The following is a 19,909-nucleotide window of genomic DNA, read 5'->3' as shown; positions in this document are numbered from 1 at the left end:
GATTGAACGTCTACTATTGAAACCCTTTTTTGGGGTGATAGAAGTTTTGGATAAATCTGAAAGTTGTTTTTCCTCTTCACAATAGATTGGATGGAAAATAAACGTTATGGTAGGCCTTAAAAATTGTTTAACAGTGAAAATCATTATCTCTGCTGCTATTTGTGGTGTGGTCGAGATGATTTTTGAATATGAATTATTTTTTGTACAGTGCTCTAAAATGATCTCTAAAAATAGATGAACGGTTTAGATATAATAAATATATTACTATGGGACATATAACTTTGATCTCCTTTTAACTGTTCGCACAACTGGGATCGCCTTCGCACAACACGTGCCTGCAGCAGCTATATAGCTGGTGTGAGGTTCACCAGCCAATCCGCCTCCTTTGTGCTAATACTTAAAAATGATCCGGCAAAAATGAATGACGAAAACATGCGTCATGGCGGAGGTGGGCAACCACGTATACACACTACGCACGTAAGTACTGCTTTCACACTACGCGATCCGATTCCAGTTTACTAAAAAGACAAGTGGGGCCCACTGAGACTTGTCGAATTCTTTTAGTCGCCTTTGACTGTGAACGTGACTTTCGTCGTCGTGCATGATGATTATTCTTTTCGCTTTACGAGTTTTTGATAGACTGGCAGGTTACATAACTATTCATACGGATGCATGCAGCTACTCTATAAATTGAATTTAGTATTAATCCAAACTGTCCATTTTGTGGGGTCCAATTTATATTGATATATCAAGAAAATAATGTTCAGGAAATAATTCTAAGTGAAAGATTGGTATACTTTAAATGGGCGGTTTTGAGAAGACATGCAACTATCTGCAAATAAGTATCCGTTAATTTAATAAAAAGACTGTAAAATCAATTTTTTAAATTAATCTAAGGAACAGATTCAAGTGGCCAATGATCTGAATGGTTTTGATTGGTGATGCATGCATGCCTATGCATGATCATGCTTTGTATACTTGTACGGCACTTGTGACACACGTTGAGCGAGGGCGAGGGGTAAAATGAGAAAAGGGTGCCGAACGGGGACGCGGATGGCGTCCTACCCCCGCCCGGACGGATCTGTAGGGCCCACCGTTATGTAAGTGTTTTATCCACGCCGTTCATCGCTTTTTTTAGATCATTTTAAGGTGTGGTACTAAAAGTGAAACAGGTCCATAAACTCCAGTGGACCACACCAAAGGAAGTTATAGTGATAAACACCCGCGGTTGAGACCTTTCTAAGGGCTACCGTGATGTTTTTTTTTACCATCCGACATATTCATAAGGTCATGTAGACGTGGATGAAGTGGAAAAAAAAATATTAGCTTGATCTGAAACTTCTCCCGCTCCCAAGAAGTTTTCAATGGTGGAAGTTCAATCCCCAATTTGTGGTCCACTTGATTCCTTTACCTGCTTCATTGTTTGGCTAATATCTTAAAATTATCTGACAAAAGCGATGAACGGCGTGGATAAAACACTTACATCACGTTTGAGCCACATAGCCCTGCCCGGACGGATTAACGTCCGGGCAGGGGTAGGACGCAATCCGCGTCCGCCGAAAGGGATGCGGTGCGAAAGCCTTTCGCTGGAACATCCTGCGACGAGAAGATAGATGGGGCTCAGTGTTATGTTTATGAGAAATCCACCGGTCCATCCGTTTTTTCAGATCATATTAGTTCATGAACACAAAAACGTAGCAAATACAAGACTAAAGTGGGCCGCACGACAGAGTATTTAACGTCCACCGTTGAAACACTAATAGGCCACAGAAGTATCGAATCAGGCTATTTTTTTTGCCTTTTCAGTTCATATAGGGAGGAACGACCTTACCAACGGTATGTATAGCGTATAAACGTCACGTTGTACCCACGGAGGTTTTAACGGTACACGTTTTCCTACTCACGTCTTCCTGTTAAATGGCTCTCTTTAGTGTTGGATTTGCATCATTTTTTTGACTTATGCCCTCACATGATTTGGGTAGTAAATTTTCAAAAACATGGACCCCACCTCGCTTCCACGAAGTTGCAGCGGAAAGCTTTTGTACGGTATCCGTGTCCGCTGGGGGAGATGTGCGTTAAACACGCAAGTATACGGAACCGGTTTGGTTGGTGTACCACACACCAGATATAAAGCTGGTGGGTCCTATCATGAGGTATGTGTTATATCCAAACCGTCCATCCATTTGGAGAGCTTGTTGTAAGGCTTGAGAAGAAAAATAAGATAGATCTAACTATCAAGCCGACCACACTGCAAAAAGAAGTGAGGGAACGAACATCCACCATTGAAAGCCTTTTAGGGTCACGGAAGTTTTGAATAGTATAAAATTTGTTTTTCCTCTTCATCTAGATATTTGTGACCTTGTGAACAAATTGGATGGAAAATAAATGTCATGGTGGGCCTTACAAATTTTTTAACGGTGAAAATCAATATCACCTCCTCTGGTTGTGGTGTGGTCCAATTGATCTTTGGATATGATTATTTTTTAATAATGCTTTAAAATGATCTTGAAAAATGAATGAACAGTGTGGATATAATAAATACAACACCGTAGGGCATGTAACTTTGATCACCTTTAAACGATTCTTCACCACTCAAGAGCTTGCGGAGTGCCAGCTTTGTCTTCCCGGGACACTTACCTACACTAGATATACAGCTGGTGTGTGATACAGCAGCCAATACGCTCCCCAAGGTGCGGAGGCGGATTAGCTGGTGTATCTCACACCACCAATAGCTGGTGTATTGATGTCATCAAGTTAAGTGGGTTTGATCATAAGATATGTGTTATATCCAAAGTGTTCATCCATTTGGCGAGTTCATTTTAAGGGTTAAGATGAAAAATAAGACAAATCTAACTATCAAGAGGACCACACTACAAAAAGCAACGAAAGATTCAACATCTACCATTGAAACTCTTTTTTGGGGTTTCAAAAGTTTTGGATTAATACGAAATTTGTTTTTACTTTTAATTCAAGTTTTTGTGACCTTACGCATAGATTAGATGGAAAATAAATGTTATGTGGGCCTACGAATTTTTTAGCGGTGAAAATTATTGTCTCAGCTTCTATTTGTGGTGTGGTCTAGGTGATCTTTGGACACGATTCATGTTTTGAATTATGGTAAAAATAATGTCTAAAAATAGATAAATAGTATAGATATAATAAGGCTATGTAACTTCGATATCCTTTTAACTGTTCATACAACTCAGAGCTGGAGGAGCATCAGTGCTCGTCTTCACTGGACACGTACCTACATCGACTATAAAGCTGGTGTGTGTTACATCATAAGCGGATTGGCTGTACTCACACCAACTTTATAGTTGTTGTATTGGCGTCAGCAAGTGCCGTAAGTATAATTATGAGATATGTGTTATATCTAAACTATCCATCCGCTCATCTTAAGGCTTGAGACAAAAAATAAGACAGATTTAACTATCAAGACCTCAGTGCAAAAAGCAGCAAAGGATTGAACATCTACCATTGAAACCCTTTTTGGGTCAATATGAAATTTGTTTTTCCTCTTCGTTCAGGTCTTTGTGACCTTATGAACATATTGGATAGAAAATAAATATTATGGTAGGCCCTACAAATTATTTAATGGTGAAAATAATTATCTCCGCTGCTATATGTGATGTGGTCTAGATGTTCTTTGGATATGATTCATGTTTTAGATAATGCTCTAAAATGATCTCTAAAAATAAATGAATAGTGTAGATATAATAAATACATCACTGTGGGGCCACGTAACTTTGATCTCCTTTGAACCGTTCGTACAATTCGGAGCTCAAAGAGCATCAGTGCTCGTCCTCGCATGACACGTGCCTACAGCAGCTATATAGCTGGTGTGTGGTACACCAGCCAATCTGCTTCCGTTTTATGTGACATCCGTACGCAGCTATGATGTATACCTAACTGTGGGCCCATCAACCACACTTCTAAAAACCATGGTGATTGCCACCATTAAAAACTTCCCATAAGCTACCATAATATTTATTTACCATCCACAAAGACCTAAATGAAAGGACCACGCATCTGATTTTTGCGCTGGTGCATTAAAATATGGACATCGTGGGTATGGTACAAATACATGACAATCAGCCCCACACTCAGGGATCCAACTAAGCCGCCTGTGCAAAATCCATAGCGCTTGTCAGATACCATGACTCAGTGCCCATGTGATGTGCGTTGGTGAGTGTGTACCAAAAAGAAAAAAAATCTTTTAAGTAAATTAATCGGATACATCCACACTTAGATGGGCTACACCATATGGGATGGTATAAATGACATGCTGACCATAGGTTTATGCATTGAATGTTGTATTTGATGTCTTAAATCGAGTCGGATATAGGGTCTATTGATGCCATTGATAGCCTGTTCAATGTCACTTTCGATGGCATCGAACAGTTCTCGATCCCATCGATATTTTCTAGATTTCCTTCGTTTGGTTGCTGGACTAATTGGGCACTTTTTCGATACCATTGACGGAATTAGTTCGATGCCATTGACAGGGCTTCAATAGCATCGATATATTCTGCGGGGGATTTTTCGCAAAACTGCGAAATTACGAGATTTGTTTTCGATTTTGCAAAAGTTTTGTCAAGGCTATATATGGGTGTAAATGAAATTAGGAGGTATTCTAAGGGTTTCTAAATCGTCCTAGGGTTTTAAAAGAATGTAGTAAGGGTGAGATTCGAGGTTGTTCGAATCGGATAAGCATTCGCTTTTTGTAATTTTTGCTTTCATAGTGATTATCCGTCACTTTATGCTATGGTTTTTTTCTCAAAAGGGTTTTTCCATGTTAAAATCTGTGTTCAGTTTGTGTTTGCTTGGTACTATTGGATTGTTATCCTAAATTCATCTCTGTGTACTTTCACGATCCCCCAACGTGGACAATCAAGTCAAAGTCATCAAGATGAAGAGAATATACAAAAACCAACTAATTAAAACCCTCAAATGAGAGGGTCGCATGAACTTGGAAATTTTGGAAGCAAATTTATATTGTTTTCATTGATACAATCCATATAAATACTTGTATGTGCATTCAAATAATGAATCTATCATGTCATTACATGTATGACATGATAGACCTTACGGTCTATGCACAATTTACTTTTCATGCCGACTACATATCCATGGAGTAGAGGAGAAGTTGCTGATTATCTTAAAATAAATAAAGGAACAAATTAAATCTTAGCTATTAAGAGATATTTGCAGGTGAAATCTTAACCATAGGCTGATAAGCATCTTTTTAAAATTTTAGGCATGTTTAGTACATGGTATTAGATGAGATTAAGTGATATGGAATTGTAGTTGGTCCCGTACAAATTTCATTGAGTATTTGCAAATGATGGGAAGGACTAAATTAATCCCCGTGCCATGTCATCCATAGCCAATAGTACATATTGCACGATTTTAGGTGAATTTTGAAATCCAGTACATTTGTGGGGCTCACATTAATACGTGTGTTTTATCTACACCCTCCATCCATATGTGCCCTTTATATGTGATATTCAAGTTGTATATGTATATATGTGATTGGCATTGGTTGTGAAATGTGATTTGTTGATTATAATTCTATGGTCCACCAAACATAGGCTTCACTTAATACAACACATTTTCTAACGAAAGAATTTGATCCTAATTGTGGGATTGGACATTCAAAATACATGATATTTTTCATACATATAATTATTGTGCAATAATAACATTAATTCCAATCTAATACAATTTCTTACCATTTAATCCTGCGGTCCAAATGGGAGTGCATTAGGTGTTACTCTTACCATGAGGCACACCTTAACGATGTGTTATATATCCATGCTGTCTATTCCTTTCTCCAAGCGATATACTCCAAAAAATTAAGTAGATCAATCCTGGGTGGACCACACTATTAAAAATTCCAAACTGCACATCGTAAGGTTTTTGTAATATTTATTTGTCATCCAACCTCTTGATAATGTCAAGAAGACCTAGTTGAAACGAAAATACAAAGATAAGCTTGATCCAAAACTTTTATGGCCCACAAAAAGTTTTTAACAGTTATTCATTATTGTTTCTAGTGGTGTGGTTTACTTGAGATTTGCATCTTGTTAAGGTTTGGGATCACATCCTAAAATAAAATGAAAAAGAAATGGATGGCTTGGATATAAAACAAATACATCAAAGTGGGCCCCTCAAGTTACGGTACCAATCGTAACTTCGTAGCGTACCGAGTAAACTTTTTGGGGTCCACCATAATTTATGCATTTTATCCACTTTGTTCATCCATTTTAATAGATAATTTTAGAGAGTTTAGGGCTTGACCCAAAAAATGAAGTATATCTGGAGCTAAGTGGACCTCACTAAGGGAAACAATGTGAATTGAAATTCTATCATAAAAAATTCTTGGGGCCCATAGAAGCTTAGGATCAAGCTGTTATTTGTGTTTTCCTCTCATCCCTGTTTTGTGTGATCTTATAAATAGGTTGGGTGACAAATAAATAGGGGTGCACATCGAACCGGTAGAACCGAAGAACCGGACTGGAACCGATCAAACGGTCCAGTTTGGTCTGGTTCTAGAGTGCACCAGTTCCGATTCCGATTCCAAAAAATAAAGAACCGTTTAGTTCGGTTTGATTCCAGTTTAGGGGTATGTAGAACCGTGATCCGAACTATGGAACCAAACCTAGAGGCGAACCTGGAACTGAACCAAGAACCGAACTTTAGTGTTTTTTTTTATAGAAGAAAACCCTAAGTCTACCCAACCCAACCCTGCTGCATGCGGCTCTCTCTCTCTCTCTCGTCCCTCTCTTGCTGGCCCTCTCTCTCTCATTGTTCCTCTCTCTCTTTCTCGTTGCTCCTCTCTCTCTCTCTCTCACTGCAAATGGGTGATGTTAATGGTTGTCGGAATTCATACCAATTGGGCTGGATTTTAAAAAGCCCATAATTGTGGAACCAATCCGGAACTTGTAATGTATTGGATTTTTGCCAGCTTGGAGTTGGACGTCCTTGGGCATTACCTTTGCTTTAACGAATTGAGTGCATGTCCATGCTTGCATTCACATATCTTCAAGACCAAATTGAGTGATGAGTGGTCCACTAAAACTGCCCGAAAGAGTGAAAGTTTAAACTTTAAAGAGTGGGGACCGACCTTGGCGGCACATAAGCCAAAAAAATGCATTTTACGACAATCCTAGGAGGTGCCACTGAGGAAAATGGACAGCAAGGGGCAGTTCCACTGCGGAATCGGCGGTGCCACCGTGCCCCCTTGTTCAACAACTTTCTGCACTTTCGGATTTTTACATTTTCGATGCACTGATTTTAAAAATTCATATCTTTTGATTTATAACTCTGAATGAGGCGATTCAAAAGCCAGATGAAGCTTGATGAGTCTAGTTTTATATAAAAATAAATAAATAATAAATAAATATTTAAAAAAAGTAATTTTAGGGCGTTTTCAAAATTGTACCAAAAATCTTAGTTTCGGATAGTTGGTACTTCTGAAATTTTTAGAATTTTTTCTAGAACTTGAAATTTGGTGGAAATAAAGTACACATGATGATGAACTACTAAAAATATAATTAAGATAATCTAGTAACTAAAAGTGCCAAAAATATTATACGAAATAAACCTATTGAAACCGAACAACTTCCGCAACTACACGTTGTCGATGGGCTGTGTGTATCTTTTTCATCTTAGAGTTTTTATACTCGGTGTCTTCTTAGAAATTACTTCTAATCATACTAGAAATCATCCTATATGATTAAATTTAAATTTTCTATTTTAGTATATTTTACTAAATCAAGTAGTTTAAGTATAGTTGAATTAGGGTTCTTGATTAAGATAATTATGACCGAATCATGATTTTCACTAGTTGTGAATAGTCTAAATTATGAACTTAGCTAATCCAAACCCTAATCATTTCTCACAAGAAATCTCGATACTCAATTCATTCCATAAATGCCCTGATTATCCAAACAAGCTCTATACCACTCGTTAGTGGGCTACTAAATCCGAGATTATAAAAAGACATTCGTCTTAGTGGGCTTAACATCCATCGCGGGACATCGAGCCGAGATCATGCCTCGAATCGCTCAACTTGGACTCACAAGGTAAGTGCCTGGGTTGTGCGAATACCTTATATGAAAATCTATAACTTAAGTGAAACTAGCCAGTTTATTCTTTTATGAAGTTGTAGCTTTTGGACCATCGATTCATGGCCAAAGTTGGGATACCGACTAATGATATTTCCGCAAATATATCCATATAACCGTGACACCGATTGACCATCGGTAACCATTGAACAAACTTCTAATCATATCTGTCGATCAATGCATCCAAATGGTTGGCCGATTGTATCTATGCATAGATCATCACTAGGGCCAACTATCCTACGGTGGACGTCTACCCCTACGCCTCATAATGGCCCCCAAAGAGTAGAAACACAATTCCTAGACTAGTATATTAAAAACCCAACCCTTAAGGCCATTTGTACCAAATTTGGTGCTATAAATAGGTCATTTGGGGGCCTCGTTTGCTCCCATACGAATTTGCAAAGCCAAGGAGAGAGAGGAGGAGAAGAAGAGAGGAATGAGAGAGATGGTGGGGCCCAGTGCCAGATCACACCATCCAATCCCCGTGCTCGCCAAATTCGTGCAAGACCTCATTTCTATTCCCGATCTCATGTCTTCCGCAGATGAAATTCGAAGATTTTGGGTTGGATTTTCCACTCTCTTGCTAGGTAAGAGATTTTCCTACATGTCTTTCCATCTATTTCTTTCATTTCTTTCATTTTGAGCATTAGGGTTAGAAACTCTATTTTGTTTCCGTCGATTCTCGTAAACCTTAATATTAGGATTGAGTACGTTAAGGCTTTAAGTCACAATTATCAATTAGAGTGGTTCATACTCTTAAGGGAGCCGTAATCGTGCCCCATTTCATTACGGTTTCGGTTGTACGCTGATTACGAGTCTCAATTCGTCGAACCGAGTTGATGGATCAATTGAATTGAGTTAGTTAAGCAATAATTTATTGTTTAATATTTAATTATGACTAAATCCATGTAATTAACGATAGTCTTATGCTTTAATTTAGGTTTCTCAAAATTTCTAATGTTAGGGCCGCATCTGAGTAAATAATTTTGACTCAAAGGTGAAGATCTACCCCCAAGCTTCTGCTTGACATTTTAGAATAATCAAATGCATTTATTTACTATTTGATTAATAATCTGCTCAACGAAATGCTTGAATAACATGAAACTCTTAATATTATAAAATTCTTGAATGTTGAACGCTTAGAAATACTAGGATTATTGAATTGTATGGTTGTGGTGGACCGAGCTTCACAAATTATCCAAATATGCGGATAACCCGCTTTAGGGAGGCTATCCCAAGCTTTAATAGTCGACCGGGATTGAACACGGACAATCGGCAATAGTTGGAGCTACATGGTGATTGTATAACATTCAATAGAATCTAAGATACCTCGTTCCCAATGGATGTGTTCATTCATAACCGTTAGTGAGATATGATCCCACGAAGATTTATGAATCAGGCATGATGGTATGAGACACCATGTCCGAGCTATCGGCTTACGTTGGGGTGACGAGCCTCCCCGTAGTGACCAGTGAGCAACTAAGACTCATGAGACGGGCATGGTGGTATGGGACACCGTGTCCGAGCTGTCGGCTTATGATGGGGTGATGAGCTTTCCCGTAGTGACCGGTGAGCACTGATGGATGAGATAAATCATTGTTTAAATAGCCCTCATCAAATTACCTGGCCGATGGTTGCATGTCAGAGTACCATTCGAACGACTCGGGCGTTAATGGAATTGGGTGACGCACCATTTCCTTTGTGGTGACTTGGTTTTATATGATAAACCCACACCTCTAATGCCCCAGCCACTATTCATCCGGGCTATAGTCTGAGCATGGGTTGGGGTGAGCCGTTTGATCCTGACCCCCTTCGAAAATAGAGCTTTAGTCGATCAGGGCAGCGTGCTGGTCAGCGGTACTGAGTGATCATACTCGGTTTGCGTGACGACCCATACTGGGTTGATCCTTATACATTTAGATATTATACCATACTTTTAGAATTGTTGATTTGTGAGATAAACGGGTGACACCTAAATTTAGATCAAGAGACACTGGTGAGGAGTCGCTACGTACGGTAACGAGCCATGTGATCCGGATAAGGATTCGTGATATAACGTCGGTATTTTAAATTCGTCAATATGCTGGATGAATTGAACTTAATAATTACTCGGCTAACATGATCATTCACTGCATCACATTAGTTTAGAATGTGGCGAAACAAGCATTGAACTTGCATGTTGAGGAAGTGTTGTCATTTGCGAACTAGGTGATTGGAGTCGCGTGTTGAGGTAGTGTCGAATGGTGAGAGCATGCATCATGTCATATCTTCATATGTACATTTAACAAGAGTATTTATAAAATATTTGATTTCTTATTTTATCATTACTTGTGTTGACTGGGTTAATAACACGTGTAACTGCTTAGTATCTGTGCATTAAATATAATATGCTTAAGTATATTACATGTATGAATATGTATTTGTTGTGAACCTTTTAATCCCTTAAATGTCCCAAGTAACAATCTTGGGGATATTTCTTCACTATGTTGGCGTTTGATGCCTCCTATTTGACATATATAGATGACTCAGAAATATGACCAATCAGTGGTGCGCTCGGGATGCCTAGTAGATCTCTTGCTTCTTCCCGCTTGGTAGTTATTCTTCTCTTCCCATCGTAATTATTGTGATTTGTATAATTCTTATATGGATGGTTACCAGTTTTGATATTGTAACTTTTGGACATTAGCCTTATATTTTTAGATTTTCGTTATCTATACCTCACTTTGGATGCACTAAATTGAATTCCGCAATTTTGATTATCTGTGTGTGAAATAAATGTGAATCTGAATGAGGTCACGCGTGCGTCTTCATTTGGTTACCACTTAAGAACTCGGGATCAGAGTTTATATACTCGGGTGCCGATTTTCGTGGCGTTACAGAACTAAACCGGTTTTCACAGTTTGGTTCTGGTTCTAGGGTGCTAACGATTCAGTTGTGGTTCCAAAATTCTTAGAACTGTATGGAACGGTTCGGTTTTGGTTTCACCTTAAAATTGGACCAAGCGACCCGTGTGCACCCCTACAAATAAACATCTCTATGGGTCCCACCAAATTTTCAATGGTGAAAGTCTTATTCTCATTGTTTCCTATGGTGTGGTCCACTTAAGCTTTGGATATGCTTTAATTTTGGACTCGACCACTAAAATGAGCTGAACAGATGGATGGACGGCGTGGATAAACCACGTACTTTGACAGTGGGTCCAGCTAAGTTTTGTATGCAAAAGCTAATCCACTCCCGGGCAAACAAGCGTTCTCTTAGTTGGGAAAAGGTACTATGCGCTTGACCTCACGAGAAGCTCCCGTGAGGTTGAGCTCTGTGGGCCCCATCGTGATGTGTGTCAACCATCAACACCGTGCATTTGATGGGTCCCCTTTAAATTATGGAATATCCCAAAAAACATCTGTATAGGGAGCTCGGGTGGGCCATACCATCTAAAATCATGTGAAGACACCGTTAAAACACATAAAAGCACTTGGTGGCGCCCCCTGAAATTTGCATGCGTCTTAAACTTAGTCTGAACCCTCGTCCAAGTGGGACACACATAATGGATGGGATGGATTTGCAAACCACATCTCGGTGGGCCCAAAAAATGGTTATGAATGTTTTAATGGTGCATGGCCCCTCTCGACTTCTTTATGTGGTGTGGTCCAACAAGTCACGAATTGACTTGATTTTGAGACCTAGGCCCACGATGGAATGGTGCATCTGACTGATGGGGTAGATGTTCGAAACGCATCACGGTGGGGCCCACACCTCATGGGACGGACTCGTGAGGTCGAGCGCATAGTACCTTTTCCCATCTTAGTTTATCTATAACTTTATAAAATGTATTTTTGTAATATACGAGACAAAAAGGACCACCGTTATTCCTACTGCTGCGATGAGGATGAAATCTGAATTAGACGCGTATGGTTTCTGTCACATCCATTCAACCGCATATCATGATGGTTAGTCGCAGGGCACTTTTTTTACACAAAAGTCCGTTTAGTCATACATCTCTTGGTCTTGCATCTCCGTCAATGCCGGCTGGCGTTTGGCGAATCAGGGAAACTTTGATGCTTGGGAGAGTGTGATGGTTGACACGCCGGCACTAATAAATTGCACAGTTGTCATTTGTTTAAATTAATATTAACCGTCCAAAACGTGGGTCCAAATTTAAATTATCTGTATACTAAAAATTATACTGATCTGATTTCTCTATTGATTGATTAGTGGACATTTAATGGACGGTCTACATGGAAGATTGTCAACTGTCTTAATTCGAAAGGCAAATGCACGCTAATCAATGTTTGGATCGTTTAATGAAATATGAATTTCGTATGACTATCTATCTACAGTGGGTCCCGAAATTTGGACGGCTCAGTTTAAATTAAAGTGGGCAAGTGTACAATTTTTAGTGGCTGTGTATCAACTATCGAGAATGACTCGTGTTGGGCGAATAAGCATTTGAAAACTTTAGAGAATTTTGCGACTGTGGACGCCACCTTTTATCCAATGGTTTTTTAAAACAAAACACAGTTAACTAACGAACTTAGACCTTTCCGTACGGACAGCGATTTTGAGGACGAAAATACCCCTCCCTTCCTAAGACGAGCGCTGACACTCCTCCTGCTGAGAGTTGTACGAACGGCTCAAAAGATATCAAAGTTACATGGCCCCACAGCTATGTATTTATTATACCTACAACGTTCATCCATATTTCGAGATCATTTTGGAGCATTATCAAAAAAAAAAAATTCATATCCAAAAATCAACTGGACAACGCCGCAAAGAGCAGCAGGAAAATTGATTTTCAACGTTAAAAATTTTGTAGGGCCCACCATAACATTTATTTTCCATCCAATCTATTCATAAGAACACAAAGGCCTGGATGAAGAGGAAAAACAAATTTCATAATGATCCAAAACTTCTGTGACCCCTAAAAGGATTTCAATGGTAGACGTTCAATTCCCCACTGCCCTTTACAGTGTGGTCCTTGATGGTTAGATCTGTCTTATTTTTCGTCTCAAGCCTTAATATGAGCTCGTAAAATAGATGAACAGTTTGGATATAACACAGACCTCATGATGAGACCCAAAAAAGCACACACAGAGTAAAAAAAAAAAAAAAAAGACATGATTTTGGAGAACTGCTAAAGTTGCTTTTTTGGGTCCCATCATGAGGTCTGTGTTATATCCAAACCGTCCATATATTTGGCAAGCTCATATTAAGGCCCGAGACAAAAAATAAGATAGATCTAACTATCAAGTGACCACACTGTAAAAGGCAGTAGGGAATTGAACGTCTACCATTGAAACCCTTTTAGGGGTTACAGAAGTTTTGGATCATTATGAAATTTGTTTTTCCTCTTCATCCAAGTCTTTGTGACCCTATGAATGAACTTAGTCGGGGAGGATTTCTCACAAACATCATAGTGGCCCCCTAAAGGTTTCTAATGGTTGACGCTCATTCAACACTGTTTCCTGTAATGTGGTACACTTGAGATTTGGATATACCTCATTTTTGGTCTCATACCATAAAATGATCTAGAAAAATATATGGACGGCATGGATGAAAAGCATAGATCATGGTGGGGCCCACAAACCACCAACCATCCGCCATTTGGCTGGTGGCAGGGGGAGTACCCAATCCGTTTCCGTGAAAGGGGGGCATTTTCATCCCGAATTTCGCTGTCAGTACGTGGAGGTCTAAGTTTGCAAGGTAAATTTGTATTGCTTCAACAAAAACCATTGGATAAAAGGTGGGTCCACAGTCACAAATTTCTCAAAACTTCATTGCATGGAACAGAAACATCAACGTCATCTGCAATTATTTCAAGATTCGCTTCAGTGTGGGCCCCATCCGCCACCAACTAAAGTGGCTGATTTAGACCGATGCTCTTTTGTGGGCCCATTTACGACTTTGATAAGGGTGATGTTATCCTCGGTCCGCATGTGACAACGTGGCACACGAACGTTCACGGTTGGCTCTGATGGCCCACCTGATGGGTGGTCCTGATTAGAGCTGGGCATCGAGTTGAGTCAGACTGAGTTAGGGGTGACCTGACTTGATCTGGTTTTGAAATAGGCCTGACCCGATCTCGACCTGACCCGGTAGCAAGTCCAGCATGCCTGACCCAATTCAAGCCCGGGTCTAGCATGGACTAATCTAGACGAGTCTGATCCAATCACGAGTACCGAGACAGGTTGTGTCGGTACCAAGTCAGGTCGTATACAGAGGGTATCCACGTGCTAAAATCAAAACTCAAAACTTAGATTCACTTGCCAAAATTGCAACCTCCCCGGACCAACCTCTTCGTCAATTCAAAACTTAGTTTTAATTTTTTTAATATATATATATATATATATTGGATTTCGGATCAAGTTGAGTCAAGTCACTGGGTGACTCGAACTCGACTCGGTTTGAGTTCGGATTTGAAGAAGTCAACTCAAATCGAATTAACTCATCCACTTGGTTCAGATCAAGTAGGTTCTAAACGAGTCACACGGGTCAAGTTTGCCGAGTCGAGTCATCCCATGCCCAGCTCTAGTGCCATCCAGCATTGTGTTGCAGCGTTGGTGGCATGGCGGAGATACCGAGACCATGAGGCTCCTGCCGGAAACATCAGGGTATACCCTGGGATCTAGACCATTGTCGGGCTCAAGATTATATACCATTTGGACTCGTGCCAAAAGGGCACATGTTCCAGAAATGTGCCGTTCACCATGTGGGCCCTACTTAGCATTTGCTCTGACAAAAAACATAGGCCAAGCTCCCGTCATGAAATAGGACAAACGGATGGTAGCGGTCCTCAATGCTAGGCTCTAGGGCCAAACTTCAGCCACATAGACAACACAGGTGGCCCACACCACAGGGAATAATGGAGATGGTTGCCAACTATAACTTTGTGTGTGGGACTACCATGGTGTGTATCTTTCTTGAAACCCGTTCATCGAGGGTGACTCACAAGGATAAATGGATTACTGATGTAGAGTAGGTAGCAGACACTTTCATAGCAAAGATGGACCAGAGAGGGCTTGATTAGAGACAGAAATGATCTGGACTGTCAGAACCTTAAAACAGTCGTATCTTGCAAACCGGAATGAATTTTTCGACGTATCAGATATGATTTTGGGGTAAAAGAAGCTACTTTAGCAGTAGCTGGGATGCCCACACTGGATTTGCAAGATTCCATTATATCCACGGTCAAAAGTCCATTTTATTTTCATTTTTATTATAAATAGTAAGTTTTAATTCGATCATAAATTTTGAGTTGTAGGAGTCGTGTACAACATGAAAAGGGCTTACAAAAATTAAGAGGATAATGTGGTTAGGCCAAATTGGACACTTGTTATTTTTGGCCAAAAATTATGAAGTCTAGTAGTAATGATGATTGTTTATGAATAGTAAGTTTACTATTTATACTAAGTCACGTTTTTTTGAGAGTTTGAGTCTAAAACTCTGTCTTAGGTTTGCAATCATTATTTGACTGATTGTAATTTTGTTTTTATAATCAATCAATTTATTTTCAAATTCATTAGAAATTATTTCTATTTTATCCCTCATGAATTTGAAGAAACTCAGGGAGAAATCCAGAGAATTCCATGGACTCGAAGTAGTTATCCCATAGGAAAACGGTGATCGACCTCATCATTTCCTTTCCTGCATCAATTACACAAAAATCAGCCTGATCGAAAACTCAAGTGAGCCACACTGAGTGAGCTTGGAAGGCTTTAGGCATAGGTTTGCACTTCTTTGATTGGTGTGCCAAATCTGATATTTTTTATTATTATCAGGCTGATCTTTTGAATTAGAGTGAACATAAGGGTTCTATGCTGATGGATGGAGTGGACTTCACATATACAACTTGGTGGGCCCCACAAAGCTTGGGTGTGTTGTAGATGATTTCAGTCCGTTTGGATGCACTCCAAATCACGATTGACAATCACATTATGGGGGGGTGATGGTTTCCTGGGAGGAACATTGTGTTTTCTGCCTTTCACACCCCAAATCACCATTCATTGTGTTTGGGACCTCCAAACAACAAACATTGATTTGAGTGGAAAGTTGTACCTTGCAGACCCACTTTGCAATGCAAGGGACATCCAAACACACCCAAAACTAATAACAATGTGGAGAACACTCGATGATATCGTTGGTAAGTCATCGATAATATCGATCAATAGTATCAATAACTAATGATTTATATCCATTAAGGTAGATGGAAAAACTTGTATTGACATATATAGACGACCATTCGATAGTATCAAACTCAATATATCTCAATATATCGACCAATGATTAATAATATTGACTTTGCTTGTAAACTGTCTAGCAAGCAAAATTGAAAATTGCATAATTTATCGATATATCGAGAGTGTCTTGATCATATCAAGATTCAATCTTCGATATATCGAGCGTTGCTTGATAATATCGACTTTGCCTTTGAAATGTTCAGCAGCCAACAATAAAATGCTGCTAAGATGCTTGAGGAGGTTGGGACGTATGGATAAATATCAACCACATTTTGATACTTGTCTTTTTTGATACATCATATATTGAGTCATTTCAATCAAAACGTCAAAATTCTCAAGGACAGAGGAATCTATGTTCTAGTATGTGTCTTATTCTTTAATCGTTGGAGCTTAAGAACTGTTCTTCCTAAAAATAGTTCAAGTTAATACATGAGCTGTGTTTGGATGCAAAATGAAAATAGATTGAATTGCAAACATTAGTTTAATTAAGAAAAAATGGTGAAACTAATGTTGTTTTCCTTATGTTCATAATGAAGTAGTCCTCCAATTTTCAGTTTGTCTCGCTCAATTTCTAGTTTGCCTCACTCAATTTGCTGTTTGCCCCGCTCAATTATCGGTTTGCCTCGCTCAATATCTAGTTTGCCTTGCTTAATTTTCAGTTTGCCCCGCACAATTTCTAGTTTGCCCCGCTTAATTTCCAGTTTGCCCCGCTCAATTTCTAGTTTGCAGCACTCAATTTCTAGTTTGCCCTGCTTAATTTCCGGTTTGCCCCGCTCAATTTCTAGTTTGCCCCGCTCAATTTCTGGTTTGCCTCGCTCATTTTCTGGTTTGCCTCGCTCATTTTCTAGCTTGCCCCGCTCAATTTTCGATTTGCCTCGCTCAATTTTCAGTTTGCTCCGCGCAATTTCTAGTTTACCCCGCTCAATTTCTGGTTTACCTCGCTCAATTTTCGGTTTGTCTCGCTCAATTTCTAGTTTACCCCGCTTAATTTTCGGTTTGCCCCACTTAATTTCTAGTTTACCCCGCTCAATTATCAGTTTGCCTTGCTCAATTTCTAATTTGCCCCGCTCAGTTCCTGGTTTGCCTCGCTCAATTTCCAGTTTGACCGCGAAGAGAATGAAATGGATCTTCGACCATTGACCCGATGGAATCTTGGAAAATAACTAAGTTGGTTGGCTAAATCAGCTTCTCCTACCCCAAAATCATATGTGGTACTTTAAGTAAATCATTCTAGTTTAGGAGATATGCTTGTTAAATAAATAGACAAAGAAATGAATTAAAAGATAGAAAAATATTTTTATATACTTATATATACATATTTATATAATTATGTATTAGAGAAAAATGTAAGGAAGAAAAAGTTCTCCTTCTAAATATATATATATATATATATATATATATATATATAGAGAGAGAGAGAGAGAGAGAGAGAGAGAGAGAGAGAGAGAGAGAGAGAGACTGTTTTTTTTTTCTGCTGTGTTGCTTTTGTGGGTCCCATCATGAGGTCTGTGTTATATCCAAACCGTCCATATATTTGGCAAGCTCATATTAAGGCCTGAGACAAAAAATAAGATAGATCTAACTATCAAGTGGACCACACTGTAAAAGGCAGTAGGGAATTGAACGTCTACCATTGAAACCCTTTTAGGGGTTACAGAAGTTTTGGATCATTATGAAATTTGTTTTTCCTCTTCATCTAGGTCTTTGTGACCCTATGAATGAACTTAGACGGGGAGGATTTCTCACAAACATCATAGTGGCCCCCTAAAGGTTTCTAATGGTTGACGCTCATTCAACACTGTTTCCTGTAATGTGGTACACTTGAGATTTGGATATACCTCATTTTTGGTCTCATACCATAAAATGATCTAGAAAAATATATGGACGGCATGGATGAAAAGCATACATCATGGTGGGGCCCACAGACCACCAACCATCCGCCATTTGGCTGGTGGCAGGGGGAGTACCCAATCCGTTTCCGTGAAAGGGGGCATTTTCGTCCCGAATTTCGCTGTCAGTGCGTGGAGGTCTAAGTTTGCAAGGTAAATTTGACTTGCCTCCAAAAAAACCATTGGATAAAAGGTGGGGTCTACAGTCGCAAATCTCTCAAAACTTCATTGCATGGAACAGAAACATCAACGTCATCTGCAATTATTTCAAGATTCGCTTCAGTGTGGGCCCCATCCGCCACCAACTAAAGTGGCTGATTTAGACCGATGCTCTTTTGTGGGCCCATTTACGACTTTGATAAGGGTGATGTTATCCTCGGTCCGCATGTGACAACGTGGCACACGAACGTTCACGGTTGGCTCTGATGGCCCACCTGATGGGTGGTCCTGATTAGAGCTGGGGCATCGAGTTGAGTCAGACTGAATTAGGGGTGACCTGACTTGATCTGGTTTTGAAATAGGCCTGACCCGATCTCGACCTGACCCGGTAGCAAGTCCAGCATGCCTGGCCCAATCCGAGCCCGGGTCTAGCATGGACTAATCTAGACGAGTCTGATCCAATCACGAGTACCGAGACAGGTTGTGTCGGTACCAAGTCAGGTCGTATACAGAGGGTATCCACGTGCTAAAATCAAAACTCAAGACTTAGATTCACTTGCCAAAATTGCAACCTCCCCGGACCAACCTCTTCGTCAATTCAAAACTTAGTTTTAATTTTTTTAATATATATATATATATATATATATATATATATATATATATATATATATATGAGTCAAGTCAGTACCAAGTTGGATTTCGGATCAAGTTGAGTCAAGTCACTGGGTGACTCGAACTCGACTCGGTTTGAGTTCGGATTTGAAGAAGTCAACTCAAATTGAATTAACTCATCCACTTGGTTCAGATCAAGTAGGTTCTAAACGAGTCACACGGGTCAAGTTTGCCGAGTCGAGTCATCCCATGCCCAGCTCTAGTGCCATCCAGCATTGTGTTGCAGCGTTGGTGGCATGGCGGAGATACCGAGACCATGAGGGTCCTGCCGGAAACATCAGGGTATACCCTGGGATCTAGACCATTGTCGGGCTCAAGATTATATACCATTTGGACTCGTGCCAAAAGGGCGCTTGTTCCAGAAATGTGCCGTTCACCATGTGGGCCCTACTTAGCATTTGCTCTGACAAAAAACATAGGCCAAGCTCCCGTCATGAAATAGGACAAACGGATGGTAGCGGTCCTCAATGCTAGGCTCTAGGGCCAAACTTCAGCCACATAGACAACACAGGTGGCCCACACGACAGGGAATAATGGAGATGGTTGCCAACTATAACTTTGTGTGTGGGGCCACCATGGTGTGTATCTTTCATCAAACCCGTTCATCAAAGGTGACTCACAAGGATAAATGGATTACTGATGTAGAGCGTGTAGCGGACACTTTCATGGCAAAGATGGACCAGAGACGGCTTGATTGGAGGCGGAAATGATCTGGAATGTCAGAACCTTAAAACAGTCATATCTTGCAAACCGGAATGAATTTTTCGACGTATCATATATGATTTTGGGGTAAAAGAAGCTACTTTAGCAGTAGCTGGGATGCCCA

At 39.9% G+C, this 19,909-nt stretch overlaps 1 protein-coding gene across 1 annotated transcript in view; it reads right to left on the bottom strand.

Moving 5' to 3' along the window:
* The window catches only part of LOC131236643 (ferric reduction oxidase 6-like), a 42,321-nt gene that overhangs the window by 8,218 nt on the left and 14,194 nt on the right, over positions 1-19,909 (bottom strand). The gene's annotated exons all lie outside the window — the stretch shown is intronic.

Source organism: Magnolia sinica, chromosome 2 (assembly GCF_029962835.1).
Source record: "Magnolia sinica isolate HGM2019 chromosome 2, MsV1, whole genome shotgun sequence".
NCBI lineage: Eukaryota > Viridiplantae > Streptophyta > Magnoliopsida > Magnoliales > Magnoliaceae > Magnolia > Magnolia sinica.
This window is presented reverse-complemented; position numbering and strand designations above follow the sequence as displayed.